Source organism: Mustela erminea, chromosome 1 (assembly GCF_009829155.1).
Source record: "Mustela erminea isolate mMusErm1 chromosome 1, mMusErm1.Pri, whole genome shotgun sequence".
NCBI lineage: Eukaryota > Metazoa > Chordata > Mammalia > Carnivora > Mustelidae > Mustela > Mustela erminea.
Window position 1 is genome coordinate 29,107,981 of NC_045614.1, and position 18,251 is coordinate 29,126,231.

Genomic DNA, 18,251 nt, shown 5'->3' on the forward strand with positions numbered 1-18,251 from the left:
CATGTTATGTGGCCCGATGATCTTATACTAGACATTGGGCAACAGAGCTTTACAGTAAGAGAAATCTCATTCTCTTTCTCAGGAGAGTGAATTTCATTTCAAATTTCCAAGTACCTCCCTCCCCAACTCTGTCCCATAATGATTATAATCTCTTGAAGGTTTTAGTCAGCTTTAGCATGATGTTCCCTGAATCGGAGAGGTCTGAGGCTCTGGACTATATTCAGGATCTTTCCTACTTGAAGTGTGCCCCCTGGATCACTAACATCAGCATCATATCACTGTTGGTTGAAAATGAAGAATCTCAGGCCTTAACACAGACTAATGAATCAGATTCATGTGCATAGGGAAGTTTAAGAAACACTGCTTTAGGCAAATATTTTGTGGGTCACAGAAATCTTAGGAGATTGTCCTCAGTTCCCTGACTCCCGGTGTCGATGCTAACTATAGCTGTGGTGGTGGATGTTGTTATTGTGATAATGATGATGATGGTTGTAATGGTGGTGTTTGTGGTAGTGGTGGTTGTGATAGTGTGGATGGTTTTAGTTGTAATTATGTAGGGCAAATGGCTAAGGTGAGAAAGTGTTTTCTCCAATATGGCAGACATCCACTGACCTTGCCTACCTTTTTAAACCTAGCTATTTTAAACCTAACTATTTATGTATCAAGGCTCATTTCAAGACCCTCACTTCACTATGTCCACCAACCCCAAAATACTGTGTCATGAATTTAGCTCAATTCCAATCAGAGCACTGCACTGAAAGATCTGCCTTAAACCATGTGAGCTCAGATTCAAAAATCTTAGAAACATCTGCTCCTGATCTGAACTTCCTGAGATATTACTGAGTAAAGGAGTTATCTCTTACTGCAGCAGGTTTAATCAACTTAAATTTGCTTGATAAACAGATGATTTGGGGAGTAGTTTGGGGACCATTAACATTTAAAATGTCTGAGAATAAAGTAATAGAAAGAAAGGAAATTCTAAGTTTATCCTGTGGGTCTCTTATAGTTACAGACTGAAATAGAGTTTGGAGTGGCCAAATCATTTCATGATTTAGTAGATTAAATCTCGTTAAAGGAGGACAATATAAATATAGATGCTAATTGTTGTCATAGGAAATAAAGATGTTTGAAATATTTATAACAGAATGCCTAACAGCAAATAATTGAAAGTATGTCTTAGAAAATATGCTCACAGTGTTTCTCCAAACATCGTGTAGCTGCAACCACTATTTATTTTCCAACTTTATTTGTAAAACCAGAAAGTTAATTATTTTTCTTTTCCATTACCTGCTTTAAGTTTGTGGTTTATACAATGTAACTACTGTCTATTGTGAATATTGTTGAAAAAAATCTGAGAGGTTAAAAAAGATTAATCAAATAGCGTCAAGATTTTCATTCAAAAAATTTATACACAATTTGAGGGTATACTGTAATCACTGTTAAACTTTGAGGGGGAAAAGTCATTTCCATTCCTGGTCTGACTGAGAAACAGAGTACAATTGCCTTTGGTGCTGCTGAATATTTTTAAAGACTTGATAAATGGTAGTTTCTTTAATAGTTGTAGAGTGGAATCTAAAACTGTATCAATAAATTTTTAGTGTTCTATTATGTGAAAAATCTATGGTCTGTGTTGTACTTGAAATGGACCCTGTCCCCACACAAAACTTCATAGAAGCATGCATTGCTCTGGTCGAAAATATTGGCTCACTGGATTAGGCAGATCTTCCAAATGCTGACACATTTCATTATATGATATAAAAAAGAATCATATTTGTTAATATCACCATCGATCTCATCAGAAAAGTCTTTAAGTATTGGAAAACTGTCAAGCTCATGGTGGCAGATATGAGTGCTCCAAAATTCTAATTTTTGCTTGAAATCATGAGTTTTATCATTGGCAACAAATACTGTCCAATGTATTTGTTAAGTACATTGAACAGTATGTGACAGGCTTAGTGTCTGCATTTTTGAGAAAATGTCTATCAAATATCAATGTCTGAATACCTATATTTCACCTGTCAGTTGTTCTTTCAAATAAAAAATGGTGCTCCATATTAAAGCGGTTGGTTCCACTTAAAACTGAAACAGTGCTTGCTCTCAAACAACTATGATACTTCAGGATGCAATGGCAACTTCTTTTATGTAAGCTTCCTATTTCACTTAAAAAAAATTGGTGTACGTGAGAGTCGAAAGTTAAGCAAATTAATCATTTTTACTGTTTCATCAAGTTCATTCTTAAAATGAAATTTTTTTTTTAACCATGTTGGTAAAGAATAAAAGACCAATGGTACAGTTTGGTGCCCTTGCCTTGACTCATGCTTAAGTGCTGGATTCATGCAGTTTTATCTACCATTGCTTTTGTACTACCAGTACAAATGTCAACACAGAGAGAAAACAACTTAATTTTATGGTAATATAGTTATTGCCTTGCAGACACCCTGATGAAGTCTCAGGACCCCTAGGCATCCATGAAGCATACTTGGAGAATTGCTATTCTAGACTCAAAATCTGGGTCTGACAAAAGACAGTTGATTAGAGACAAAGAGGAAAGTTCTCAGCACCACTTTATAGCTCGACCCCTGGGAATGTTAATTAATTCAAGAGTGCCAGGTAGTAGATCTACATTTTCCTGCCATGTTCTCTATTCTGTCCTAAGTATTATAAACCACTCTGTCCCCGCTCAGGATCAAATTCATGTGTGCAGCAGCAATGGAGTCAAAGCTGAGAGGATCTATTCAACTTATTTATAGGCAAAGATCCCATGCTTTTGGCTCCAGGTCCAGCAGCAGTACGAGGAATGCTGTAACATCTACAGCAGAGATGTACAAGAAGATATCTGGAGACTATGGTCTGTCTGCAGCTTGGGAGTGTGCAAGTCTGCATGGCCATGGAATGTCACTGGTAAGGAATGTATCATCAACCTAAACTCATCAGCCTGGGCCTTTATCTGAGTGGGTAGCCTATGACCTCACATTTAATAGATCATCCATGGAACCTATCTATTCGAAATCAAGTTTCTAGAGCAGTGATTCTCAAAATATGATTCCTGAATCACTTGCATCAGAATCATGTAGAATGCTTGTTAAAAATACTCTTTCTTTGATTCACTAGAGGAGCGTATCCAAGGATGGGCCAGGGCAACTGGAATAGCAATGCAGGTTAGGTTCTGTCCATATTGCACCAACATATAGAATTGTTGGAGACTGCAGATTGGAATTTCATTTTTAACTAATTGTCAGTGTGAATCTTGGGATAACAGAACCTGAAAGAGTATTCTTTCAGAAGCAACTCTAACTTCATTGTGTCTCAGAATTAAATGTCTTGCGGTTGAAAATACAGATTTCTGTATGCCATGCTAGACCTGCCTAATCAGAGTCTCTTAGGCAGATGTATTTTCAAGGAGCTTCATATGTATTTTTCAAGGAGCTTCATAGCCAGTTCTGATGCCCATCAAAATGTGAAGACATTTTCCAGGCTAAGGTTGCAACACTGTCTACAAGAAGCCAATTCTGTGAAAGTTGAAGACAACAGACACACTGGCTGAGGAAACTCTCATATCATTTAGACAGGCTATTCAGTACCTACAAATTCATCTTCTAAATACTCAATAATTTTTTCTTAAATACAACTTTCTATCATCCTCTATTATCACATTTGTTTTCATTCTTAGTAGGGTATTAGATCTTACCTTGCATGTTATTCCACCAACATCTTGAAATCCAGAATTTTCTGGTTTCATATGAATGCTAACTATACACAGTCGATTTTTTAAAAAAGGTTTTTGTTTTTCATCTTATGTGAGACCCTCAGATCCTTCAGGCAAAAGACAAACTTAATTTACTTTCAAATTACCAAATTAGCTCTAATTTTTAAAAACCATTCAAGTTTCATGTGATGTACTTAACATTAAAAAAAATGACTCAATGTAAATGTCATAGCTGGCAATGATCCTATTCTTGGGATCTTTTACATGAAACAGAGTAGGGAGGAAGAGCCTATGGCTACCAAAATAGAACCAAACACATAGAAACAAGAAAAGAAACAAAAGCACAACTCACCTCTTCCAGACCACAGGGAAACATGCAGATAAGTCAGTGATTTTTCCTTCCAACTAACTCCTGAGGTAGTCTTAACTATTGTAAGAGCACTGGGCTTAAGTAAGAGCAAATAAAAACTAGGCTATTCTGCTGTCCTAGATTTCAAGAACAGCAAATCTTCTAGCCACTAAAAAAGTACACAGGCCCAGGCAAGTGATATTGATGCTTCAAAGACCATAGGTCCACCAGACAGAAAAACTGTTTAATGGAATGTCAAGAATTAGAATTAAGAAAAGAACTGAGGGCAATTCTTAGGTCAAATTAGTTTGGAAAACCACTGAGTTATACAAGTTAAACACTTCTTTTACTGCAGGACTTCTCAGAGCCCCTCTGCATATGATATATGCATAGGATCATATTATAGTTATCTTTCTCTGATTGACTTATTTCGCTAAGCATAATATCCTCTTGTTTTGTTTTTGTTTTTTTAACTGCATTTCAATTTGACCCAAGCGATCTATTCTATCCAAAAAGAACAAACAACATACTCAAGGAAATACATCCATAAACTGTAATATAAGCTGACTGGATCCTTTTCTGCTTACACATTTTCAATGGCTGCCAATTGCCTACAGATAAAAATCCCCATCTCTTAGCTGTTGTACAACCTTCCCAGGTTGTCTCCAACTGACTTTTTACACCAAAAGATCCATCTTTCAGAAGCCATAGAGTTTGTGAATAAGTTCATAGGCTTTGGAGGCAGACAGACATGGTTAAAAGTACAGGCTCCACTCCACCACGACCTGAGTAAGTTATGCTACACCTCGTGATTGTCTAAGTATGGCTTATGGATCACTCCAGGCAGCAGCAACAGCAGCATTTAGAACTCAGGAGGCACAATCACAGGTCCCACTGCAAAACTGCCTCATCAGAATCTGCATTTTAACAAGATCCTCAGGTGATTCCCCATCCACATGAAAGCCTGAGATGAACTACTCTAATTCTCATAGGCTCATGTGAACATCTGAGGTAATAATAGAGTAAGTAATAGTAACATAGGAGATGGCAGCCATTTTCCTCTTCTGCTGATGGAATCCATCTTCAAACCCTAAAGGTTTTACCATCTAAGTATCATGCAGGTATGCTCACCTCTTTCCCTTCACTGCCTTAGTCCAAATCATCCTCATTCTGTCCCGGTCTAGAGAAAGAGCCACCCAACTCATGACAGTGCATCCACTTTTGCTTTCCTTTTACCTGTTTCCCCTACTGTGACCAGAAATCTTCTAGAGAAAGGAAATGATTAGAGCTTGCATCTGGTTTCAGAACAAAGACCAAAAGCCTTTACCAAACCTATAAACCTTGCCAAGGAAGATCTGTCCATCTCTATGTCTCATCTTGTATCATGCTTCTGTTGGCTTCCTTTGCTCCAGTAGTATTGGTTTTCTTTCATTCCTTGAACGGCCATCTTCCATCTCAATACATTTTCAAAAGCCATCGTCCCTGCCTGTGGTAGCTTTCCTCCCCTTTTGCCCAGCTAACTCCTCCTCAGCCTTTCAATGTCACTCCAGATGTCATCAACCCTGAAAATATTCCTTGGAAATATTCCCTAACAGCCAACACATTGCCTGGCCCAGTACCTGTGCCCGCAAAATATTCATCAAATAAGTGAATTATGAGTTCATGAATCTTCAGCAATGTGCCTATTGGGACAATCAAACAGACTGATACCTGTAAAGCATTCAGCACAATGCCTGGTAGAGAGCAAGAACATAGGACTGTACCAGTTGTTATGTATTTTGAATAATAGTTCTGTTAAAAGCTAGACACCAAGCAGAGCACAATGTGGCTAACAATTAGAATCACCTGGGAAACTTAAACCTTTCGGGGGTCAGGCTCTTTCCCGGACCAGTTAGAATCTCTCTGAGGGTGGGACCCAGGCCCCAGAGGGGTTTTAAAGTTCCAAAAGGGATTCTAATGTGTCGCCACAGGAGAGAACCTTTTACCCTTTTTTCTCACTGTGGCCTCCCAGCCTTCAGAGAAATGCATGCTGAGTAACAAGAAGAGTCTTCATTATGCATGGCATGAGTCCCTAGCCTCACTTCTCCCATGGAAAGGGACAACAATAAGAAGCCATGTAGTGACAGTCCAGCAACTCACTTCTCTTAGGTCCCTTGACAGCAGCAGACAGATGGTGGAAACTCTCCATGTATCACTGAAGCCAAACTGAAACTCTTCTGGGGAAAACCAAGCTGCCTAAACTACTGCTGGGAGGTGTGGCAGCACAAGAAGATGCTTCCCGTCTTTAGGGTTAAGTGTCAATTTAACAAAACTCATCAGGATTCCATTAGAAACCTGTCATAATTGTTATGTCGAAGCAATTGCTTTATGGGAGCAATTAATTTCAACTGATAAAAAAGGTTAGACCTCCAGAGTGTTCATCCAGATTACAATAGGTAGGCTGGGAACCAACTGAACTTCCCCCGTCTCCTTCAGTGTTTAACTATTTGGATCATCAAGAGACCAAACTATACTTCCACTGTCTTCCTCTTCCCAATGGCTGATGTTCTGTGTATGTAAATATATATTTAAGTACAGACAGATTGCACTGTGTTTCTCACTCATTTTGAACTTTTCAAAATGTGATGTAAGTGATGAGGAGTATCCAAAGAACCTTTATCTCTTTTAAGGCCTAAAATACACACACACACACACACACACACACATCCTTAAATGGCCAAACAAAGCAAAACACAACCCTCAAACAATCTGAGAACCATTTAAAATTAAAACCTAGCAAGTCAGAGCTGATATGAAGTGAACATAAAGCCCATAAAATTGTCATAAAAGCCATAGGATTGCTCTCTGGAAATAATATCCCAGTGGGCTAAAATTCCCCCTCCTATTTCTCTATGCTGGTAAATTGGAAAAAAAAAAAAAAGCATGATTCATGAATATAAATTTTTCTTGGCTTTTTAAATCATATACTGGCATATTCCTCCTCAAACTTTGCCAAATGAGAATACACAGATAATGACAATTTTACAATAAGTGGTTCCAGGATGCAGGCTTTTTAAGATCCTCAAATGAAAGGCACTATAATAAAGAGTATTATTATTATTATTATTATTTCAAAACCCAGAAAAACCACAATCAATGATTAGCCATAACAATTAAGCTAACAATAATACATCTGGAATGAGCTCCATGGTAATATGTACTTCATGCTTAATAGTTCAAATTAATTCAATCTCATGGTGTTAGACATACCAGCGAGGAGTTGGAAAGCACCAAAATTCACATTAGCTTCCACTTGGAAAGATATTATGAAAAGACAAGGAAGGAAATGAGGCCATAAACAGCGGAGGTAAATAGGAAGAGCTCGTAGATGACATGGTGAGGAACGACTCTCAGCTTTTAGGAATTCAACATGAAAACACAAAGGCTGGTATTTCTAACCTCACACATTCCTTCAGAGTCAGTGACTGGGCAATGCATCTATGGCAACAGATCTGAAACCCTAAAATCAAAGCCACCATCCTGAGAGAAGGAATTGCCTTCTTTCCCCCATCCGGAGTCCTTTATCAGTAGACACAGAATAGAAAAAGAATTTATAATCTTCAGGACACTGATCTCAAGAAATAAGAAAAGGGAAAGTGGGGTGTGGTGGGTATAAAAGGTGGTAAGCCCAATTACCTCCCTTGTCTTACTCCATCCTATAAGTTAATGGATAACTATCTTAGGCTCTATAGGCTGTCCATTATAAATATTCTGAGGCAGGGCTTTCAACTTTGGCACTGTTGACATTTTGACCCACGTAATTCTTTGTTGTGAAAGGTGGTTCTGTGCATTGTAAGACATTTAGAAGCATCCCTAGCTTCCACCCCACAGATGCAGGTAGCACCCCCACCCCAGCTGTAACAACTGAAAATGTCTCTAGACATAACCAACATCTTCCAGGCGACAAAATCATCCTGGTTAAGAACGATCACTCTCAGGCTTTAATTCATCTGTTGTGGGCATCCAGGAAGAAAAATGAGTTGAAAACACAGCCTAACCTCTAGACTGTTCTTCTCATTAGAGACAACCAAGAATTGAGTTGGCAATTGTGTGCCAAGGCCACACTCTTCCGAGGGCACACTGATTCCTCCTCCCAGTACTTTTTGCAGATATAGGCTTTTACAGATCACATGGAAATTTAGAACCTGGCTTCCTTCTATTCACTGTGCAGCCTAGCCTTAGAAAGTCCTGCTTGTTACATTGGTGTTTGGCTGGCATCTGGGAATTTGGGCTGGTAAACAGTTTCCTACACTGATACAAAACTCTCCTGAGTGATGGGAGTACCCACTACCGTGCTTTGTTTGTACAACTAATGTGATTTATGCTGAATGCCTGTTTATCTCATAAGAGTCTAGAATCTGGGGAGGTGTTAGGTAGACCAACCCCCAGTACAAACTTTATGCACTGCGTCTGATGAGCTTCCTTGGTACCCAAGGTAATGCAGCTCATTGTTGGAGAAATTAAGGACATCCTGTGTGGCTTTCAGAAGTTTGTGCCTCATTTCATACCATGCACCTTTTCCTTATGCTGATTTACTTCGTATCCTGTCACTGTAGTGAAACATACTCATGAGTATAATAACTTCTGAGTCCTATTCATTCTTCCAGAGATTTAGGGAACCTGAAGTAGTACTAGCAACCACCAGCACAGTCACAAACCTTAACAAATACTTTCTTGTGTGCCTCTATTTCCAGGCACAGGATGTCTAACTTCGTTTCAGTCCTCACAGAACTGACATGGTAGCAACCAGTGAAGCACTTATTCCAGGATACTTCAAGTTTGTTCCACAGCAAACAAGTTCTGTGGCAACTCTTTTCTGTTTGTTTTTAGAATAGATTTTTTTTTTTTTGCAGATATAATTCACACACCATTCAATTAACTCACTTAAAGGATACAATTCAATGGTTTGAAGTATGTTCACAAAGTTGTGCGACCATCACCACTATCAATGTTAGAACATTTCATCACCCCATAAAGAAACCGCCTACCCATTAGCAGTTACTACTCATTTCTTCCCAGCCCCCACCCCTAAGCAGCCACTAAACTATTTTTCTGTCTCTACACATTTGTTTATTCTAGAGATTTTGTATTAATGGAATCAGACAATATGTGGTCTTCTGCAATGGGCTTCTTCATTTAGCATAAAGTTTTCAAGATTCGTCTACCATGTAACATGTTATCAGTACTTCATTTCATTTTATTGCTGACTGATATCCCATTGTGCGAATATACATTTTATTTAACCATTCATCAATAAATGGACATTTGGGTTATTTCCACTTTGGGGCTGTTATGAACAACGTGGCTGCAAACATTTGTGGACAAGTTTTTGTGCGCACATATGCTTTCATTTCCCATGGATAGATACCTAAGAGTAGAATTGCTGAGTCATATTTATGCTAAACATTTTAAGAAGCTTCCAGCTGCTTTCCATTTTACTTCCTACTAACAGTGTATGAGAGTTCTAGTTTCAGCATATGCTCACTAATCCTTGTTATCTCTCTTTTGATTACAGCCATCCTAGTGCATCTATCTGAGGAGGTTTCTTTCTCATTGTGGTATGACTTACATTTCCCTGATGGCTAATGGTGCTGAGAGTCTTTTCATGGGCTCATTTCCTTTTGTATGCCTTCTTTAAGAAAATGCTCTTCAGATCCTTTGCTCCTTTTTAATTGGGCTATTTGTCCTGTTGCTATTGAACTGTAGGAATTCTTTATATATTTTAGAAATAAGTCCCTCAGCAGATGTATGATTTACAAGAAAAAATTTCCATTCTGTGAGTTGTCTTTTTATTTCCTTGATGATGTCATTTGAAGCATGAGAGTTTTAAATTTTGGTGATATCCAATATGCCTATTTTTTCTTATGTTGCTGTACTTTTGGTATCATATCTAAGAAAGGTTTATGCTTATGTTTTTGTCTAAGAGTTTTATAGTGTTACATCTCCCATTTAGGTCTTTAACCCATTGTGAATTAATTTTTGTACACGGTGCGAGGTATGGGGTCCAACTTCATTCTTTTGTTTGTGAATGCCCAGTTATCCCATGTCATCTTTTGAATCACCAACAGAGATAGCTCCCTGTAATTTGGACATATACAAGTTATTAAATAGTCCCCAATATATAAAATCTAGGTATATGACCAATAGTTTTAGAACCTTTCTTTTAAGCTTATGCATTTGGTCTTTTTTTTCCCCCCTACTTTAGGAATATACTCAATATTCTTCTATTTTAGGAAGTAGCACTATTATTGTTAACTGATTAGTAATACTCTTATTAACTGATATACTACTACTAATAATAGTAAGAACAGCTATTTAGTACTTAGTATATGCCAGGCATTATGTTTGCATTTAACATGCACTAGCTTGTAAGTACTTCACATGCTCTACCTCACACCATGAGAACTCCATCTTACAGATAATGATACTGAGGGTGAGGCTCACCAACATAAAGTAATTTTCCTTAGGTCCCAGGGTTAGCAGGCAAGAAGCAGCACTGGAAAGTGAGGACCAAAGAATGCTTGGTAACACTTTCTAACAAATATTAGGCAAGCATATATGCAAAACATCCAAAAATAAACAACCCGAAATCTATCACCAGCCAGTGACACTCCCTGTTCTGGCCAGGGAGCTGACAACAAAAGTTTGGTCTCCCCTTTTAACCCAACAAAGAGAAGTCTCATCCCTCAAGGCTGATCTGATGGCTGAAAAGGTATTTTCAACTCTCTAAAACTGCCTTGGTGACGAAGTGATTGATGAAGGGAGTCAATGGCACTGGGTTAGAAATCCAGATATGAAGCCTATTACTTTCCATTTGAGAATTAGAAAATAATGAAGCAATAATATCATTTTCAAAACTACCCTTTCCCTGTTTGCCTATAGGAAAAAACACAATTAAAAGTAGCTTTGAGGGCGCCTGGGTGGCTCAGTGGGTTAAGCCGCTGCCTTCGGCTCAGGTCATGATCTCAGGATTCTGGGATTGAGTCCCACATCAGGCTCTCTGCTCAGCAGGGGGCCTGCTTCCCTTCCTCTCTATTCTGCCTGCCTCTGTCTACTTGTGTTCTCTGTCTGTCAAATAAATAAATAAAATCTTTTAAAAAAAAAAAAAGTAGCTTTGAAAAGACTAAATCTGTAGAGCAATTTGATCTGGGGAACATTTCTCCAGATGTCTGAAACTTGTGCATTCACTAACTCACTTTGTTCCCAGAACTAGATGGCTAGTAAGGAAATTTCAGTCAGTTTTCAGTGGAGAAAGTGTGGACAAAGAAGTGAGTTGACTTTTCCAAGTTCCAAAGCTTTATGGCCAAAAATCCAGATGTATTCACTTCAAGTTGAAATCTCTCTCCCTAAACCAGCTGAGACCTTAATAAGGAATACAATGATAACAGCCGCCGTAGATTGAGCCTTCCATTGTACGGCACTCTGAGCATCAGAAAGATGGCAACTAATCCAAAGCATATGAGGTAGGTAGTACTATTGTACCCATTTTGTATAGGGAGAAAAGGAGATGCTAGAAGGTTAACTGACCTGCATAAGAAGTGGAGTGAGGCCTTGAACCCCATGCAGTCTGTCTTTGTCTTAATCGTGTCACTAAATTGTTTCAGAGTAGAAGCAACCAGACATAGAAGGGTTAATCATGGCTAGACCTACTCCAAGTTGAGTCTTTTTTACACTAGGCAAACCGCCTTCAATATACTTATAATAACTTTATATACCAAATAACATTGTGAAGTTTATTTCCTCCCAACACGGAAACATCCTTCCATTTCCTCTGGGATTTTCAGCACTGTCTGCTGCAGAACTGGTCTGGGCTTAGCAAGTATTGCTTTATCATTCTTAAATAAAAACCATTACAGAGAATGCAGAAAACAATTTCCTTTAAGTTTCCCCACTTCCACCCATATTGAGAAAGATGGATTCTTAAAGTGCTGAAGGAAAGCTCACAATATAATAAAAACTCAGCACCAGAAATGTTCCAAGTCCCTCTACTCTCTCCCTATATTTAGGAAACTACAATTTAATATAGGGCTCAGCCCTCCAGAGAATCCAAGGTATCGAACTGTTAATACATTTTTATATATTTTAACTGAGATAAACAAGAAAGAGATAGAAAAGCCAGAGCAGCTATGTCAAAGACGTAATTACGATAAGACTAATCCAGCTAACAGCAATCGAGGCAGATAGTGACTCTACTGTGATGCTGTCATATAGTTGGGATGGTCAGAAAACTGTATCATATAAAATGTCAATGAGGCAGGAGCCCCATCACAGGAAAGCAAAGATAATTTACTATGTGATTTCAGAAAATAAAGGTCATCCAGGAGATCAAAAAACACTTCCTCTATTACTAGAATATTATCCAAATGGATTTTATAAATTGAAGCCTGGATCAAGTCATTTGATTAATAAAAAGGAACACGTTACATCTATAAACCAAATAGGGAAACCTCAATTTTGTTTTCCATAACAGAGCTTAAACCTTGTGGCAAGCTTTTAGAATTCTATCTATCCTAGATAATTTAAAAATTCTCCCACCAGTTCTAAATTCATGGTTGTGCTACCAACCATGTCATATTTCTAGGTCTTGACCACAAAAATACCTCAAGATACATATACATTGCTGAAACACACTACTTCTTAAACTTGACTGTATCTTTGACTCCAGTAACCCTTTCAAAAAAAAAAAAAAAAAAGGGACAATTACTCTAGTCACTTCATTTTTGGCAAATTCATTAACTTCTTTTTTTCAAATATTCATTAACGCTTCCATGAACCATAATTATGACCCTCAATACTAAACGTCCAACTTCTCAGACAGGTCAGAACTAAATTCTTCAGTTTGCCATTTCAGCATTTTTCTCACGTCTTTGCAGATAAAATATGGTTAAAACAATGGTTTCCAGGGTACCTGGATAGTTCATTCGTTAAGTGTCTGCCATTAGCTCAGGTCATGATCCCAGGGTCCTGGGATCAAGCCCCACATTGAGCTCCCTCCTCAGTAGGCAGCCTGATTTTCCTTCTCCCACTCTCCCAGCTTGTGTTCCCTCTCTCACTGTGGCTCTCTCTGTCAAATAAATAAAATCTTAAAAAAAAAATTATAAAAAAAACAAAAAACAATGGTTTCTGGGGCAGCTGGGTGGCTCATTCAGCTAAAAGTCTGACTCTTTTTTGGCTCAGGTCATGATCTCAGGCATCATGGAATTAAGCCCCATGTTAGGCTCCCTGTTTAGTGGATAGTCTGCTTGAGATTCTCTTCCTCTCCCTTTGTCCCTCCCTGTTCTCTCTCTCTCAAATAAACAAATAAACCTTTAAACACACACACACACACACACACACACACACTGCTTTCTATTCCAGGAAGACAGGAGTTCTCTGCCCTTCTCTATACTCTTCTCACTGAACTCTACTTGCTCGTTTTGGAGAATCCCGGGAGAAGTGCAAACTCACATGCCTATTGCACTGGGACAGAGGGCAAATAAATGTTCTTATAAGAACAACAGATACCAGCATGCTTGACTACATATGAAACACGCTATCTCCCTGCCTCCACCCTTTTTTGTAAGAGACTTCCCAAAATTTATTTTTCATTTTCTAAACTTTGCTTGAAGACATAGATATAAAGAAATAGTCTCAATAAGGCATGCGGGATACTAGGTAGTAACTGACCTTAACCTCTGTCTCAGGAGTACTCAGGGAGAGGAAGGCATTGGCAAGCTCTGTCTACTATGGCAACGGAATTCACTCGGCCGTTTGTGGCCAACTAGGAGGTGTGGTTCAATGTTGTCATATCATCCAGTTTTATTAGGTAAGCAAGAAAACCTTCATTTTATGTGAAATCTCCAGATTCTCTGCTATTTTCTAATTTATGCATGAATCTTTCATTTTTCCAATATAATCTATTTCTATATTCTCATATAATAGACATCAAGTGGGCTAGTACACTGAGGCCTCTGAGTTATGCCATCCTTCAGCCAGTAACTTTTACCCTTTTCAACCATCTGTCATTTCTGCCAACCCATGCTCACACATTCTTCAAGACTTTGCTCAAAAAATAAAGAAAGAAAATAAAAGAAAAGAAAAAGAAAATACATTTTCCACACAATCTTCCCTGGATCACTCTTATCAAAGTGTTTTACTTCCTCAGCCCTTCTTCTTCTTCTTCTTCTTTTTTAAGATTTTATGTATTTATTTGAGAGAGAGAAAGAATGAGAGGGGAGAAGGTCAGAGGGAGAAGCAGACTCCCCATGGAGCTGGGAGCCGGATGCGGGTCTCAATCCCAAAACTCCGGGATCGTGACCTGAGCTGAAGGCAGTTGCTTAATCAACTGAGCCACCCAGGTGCCCTCCCGCACCCCTTCTCTGTACACTCTGAGCTCCCTTTCTGAATCTTCCAGCTCCTCCTCCAACACCTAGAATCTAAATCTCTAAAGGTCAGGATGCTGTCTCCTATCACCTTCACATGCTCTAAGGACTTAGTGGAGTGTTATACACCTGTAGACGGTAGATGCATACTTTGGTTGAATAAACACTCCATTTGCTTAATCCTGTAGAGCTAGCAATTTTTATGCTTATACTTCGTGCACTTCTAGATCAAAATAGTAAGTCAAAGTCAAATCTCCACACTTAAGGCAATCTTGAGGATTCAAACACTTAGCTGCAAAGGCAAGGCAAAACAGTTTATCCGGGCAGTGAAAGAAGAAGCCATCTGTTGATCTGAATCATCAAGGCAACTTGTCCTAATCCTGCAAACATTCAGTGTCAGAACTTACGTTCAAAATGTAAGCAGAGTAGGGCACCTGGGTGGCTCAGTGGGTTAAGCCGCTGCCTTCGGCTCAGGTCATGATCTCGGGGTCCTGGGATCGAGCCCCGCATCGGGCTCTCTGCTCAGCAGGGAGCCTGCTTCCCTCTCTCTCTCTGCCTGCCTCTCTGTCTACTTGTGATCTCTCTCTGTCAAATAAATAAATAAAATCTCTAAATAAATAAATAAATAATACATTTATATTTCGGGACGCCTGGGTGGCTCAGTTGGTTAAGCAAAATGTAAGCAGGGAGGAAAATCATAGGATCCAAGCACCTTCTCTTTCACGTCCTGGGCCTGTGACAGACATCATTCAATGATCACAGCATTCTTTTCTGTTGAGTCCGAATGCAACTTTAGCAATCTCCTTAACAAAAGCCCAGCTAGATCTTGTCTAAGAAACAGAATTGGTATGCGGATGGAAAATGCTATTATGTGGATTAAATACACACCAATTTTACGGGTCAAATAAGAGAAAACAACACATAGCTTCTGCCACTTCTCAACTTCTGTGTGTCTTAGAAGGTGGATGACTTAGAATGGGGGAAAGCCAGGTATCAAATGTGGAAAAGTTAAGTAAGAACTAAGAAAAAATATCTCTACTTTAATGACCTTACCCATTAAATTTTAATCCTGTGTGAAAGATTTACTATGTGATGAGGCTGCTTTTGTTGTGCCTTGTAAAACATAGTGAAATATAAAAAGAGTAAACGGCTTCACAGGGATTGCTAATTTAAATAAATAAATAAATGGCTATATTTCTATTTCTTTTTTTTTAAGATTTTATTTATTTATTTGACAGAGAGAAAGATCATAAGTAGGCAGAGAGGCAGGCAGAGAAAGAGGGGGAAGTAGGCTCCCTGCTGAGCAGAGAGCCCGATGTGAGGCTCGATCCCAGGACCCTGAGATCATGACCTGAGCCGAAGGCAGAGGCTTAACCCACTGAGCCACCCAGGTGCCCCGATATGTCTATTTCTATTCAAGGAACTGTTTCATTTCTCAAACACAGAACCAAAGCAATCTGGAACAACCCAGACACAAAATTACAGCGAAAAGCCACTCACCTTTAACTATAAGCAAACTTATTAGCATTTATTAGAACAAACCCTCCATCCTGTAAAAATAAATGTGGGTTGGTTGATTGATCCTTTAGTTGTAAGTCACCAAACATGACTTTTCAGAGACTCTGGGCCTTTTAAGGTAAATTCATAGACAACAAGAAGCTGGTAAGTGGTAAATCAAGGCCCAAGCAAAAGACTGAGTAGCATAGTGACATCTGTGAGTTTGGCTTGCCACCACATACGTTTCTCATTGTGGTAGTGCCAGCAATCTGATTTTCCTCTAGGGGACACCTTCTTTTCCCAACTCTGAAGCCAGATGGTGTGGATGGAGCTAACATCATTCCTTACACGGAGAGTGGGCAAGTGACCAGTCAGTGTATTTCTTTTGACAAATGATTCAGGGAGTCAATCATTGATTAAAGTCACTCCAATGCTACTCACTTCCGAAATTTGGGATTGGAACTCTTGAGAAAGAGAAGCTAAAGATAAATCCTGCTGGCATCTGGTGGCCATCTAACTATCACAAAAAAGAGACCCTCTCTATACATGACATCAACCTGATGGAGACAGTACTAAGAGATGAGAGAAATAGATTTCTGATGTCATCTTTGAGCAGTTAAATCCATCTATTCCTGAAGGCAAAACAGCCCTTAAGTTTTGAGATAGGTAAGCCAAAATCCCCTTTCATTAAGCTACAATTAGAACTGAGATTCTGTCACTTGCAAATAAAAGAGTCATACCTAAATGCAAGTAGCTTATAGTTTATTTCATTCTTAGGTGATGAACCTCCAAGCTTTTACATCACTGAGTTAGAAAACTTAAGTTCTAGTATGGATGGGTTATAACCTCATGCAGTAAAACTGGTAAAATCTCATTTCTTTTCAGTGCCTTTGTTTTCTCATTTATAAAATAGGGGTTAAAAATGGTAGCCCCACAGAGAAGATGTACATATGGTCAATAAGCACATGGAAAGGTGTTTAATATCATTAATCAATAGAGAAATGCAAATCAGTTCTACAATGAGATATACAACTCATTACCCATGTGGACAAATTTGAAGCCTCATTCACTGTTGACAGTAATGTAAAATGGTGCTTTGGAAAACAGTACAGCAATTCCTCAAAAACTTACACACAGTTACCATATGGCCTAGCAATTCTTCTTCTAAGTATATGCCCCAGAGGGAAATATATACACACACACACACACACACACACACACACACACATATATATATACACATATACACAAAATTTTGCATACAAATGTTCACAGTGGCATTACTCCTCAGAGCCAAAAAGGGGAAGCAATATAAGTGTCCACCTACTGATGAATGGATAAACAAAATGAAGTATATCCATATAATATGACTGAGCAATAAAAAGTAATGGGGCATTGACCCATGCTACATGATGGATGAACCTTGAAAACATTGTGCTTGGTGAAAGAAGCCAGTCACAAAAGATGACATAGTGTCTGATTCCATTTATACGAAATGTCCAGAGTAGGCAAATCCATAGCAACAGAAGTAGATTAGTGGTTGCCACAGGCTAGGAGGGGAGAATGGGTAATGAGTACTAATGGGTACAGGGTCTCTTTGTGGGGTGATGACAATGTTCTGAAATTAGAAAGTGGTTAATGGTCCCATAAGTTGGTGAATATACTATTGCCACTGAATTATACACACAAATATATATTTTTTTAAGACTTATTTATCTATTTTAGAGAGAGAGAAAGTGCATTAGTGGGGGTGGGCAGAGGGAGAGAATCTTTCAAGCAGACACCCTGCTAACCAGGGAGCCCTATGGGGGGCTCTATCCCACAACCCATGAGATCATGATCTGAGCCAAAAACCAAGAGTCAGACGTTCAACCGACCGAGCCATCCAGACACCCCTGAACTGTAAAAGGGGTTAATATAGCAAAGTAATTGCAGCTCAATTAAAAAAAAATAATTTGTCAGGAAAAAAAAATGTAAGCCTATTCTGATTCTCACCATGGCCATTGTAAGAAATCCATGATGACAATGATAAAAATGACCATTCTTGGGGAAAACTAAGAAAAAATAATGCATGCAAACATAAAAGTCTATTGTTTTAAAAGCTTCAGGAAATGTTAAGAGAATAGGAAAATGAAATTACCAAATGGATTTTCTCGGGTCACTTGGCTTCCTTTGTATCAAGAAATGGTCAACAAGCACACATAAAAGCTATTTGGAGACCTCTTGAGGTTAACAGCACGCAACATATTGCCACTACCCCGGCCTGGCCAGGAATATTATTTATGTCACCCTTTCACGG

The 18,251-nt window shown here is 38.8% G+C and overlaps 1 protein-coding gene across 6 annotated transcripts in view; it reads right to left on the reverse strand.

The window, feature by feature from the left end:
- FHIT (fragile histidine triad diadenosine triphosphatase) overlaps nucleotides 1-18,251 on the reverse strand; it is a 1,423,921-nt gene that overhangs the window by 960,255 nt on the left and 445,415 nt on the right. The window lies entirely within an intron of this gene.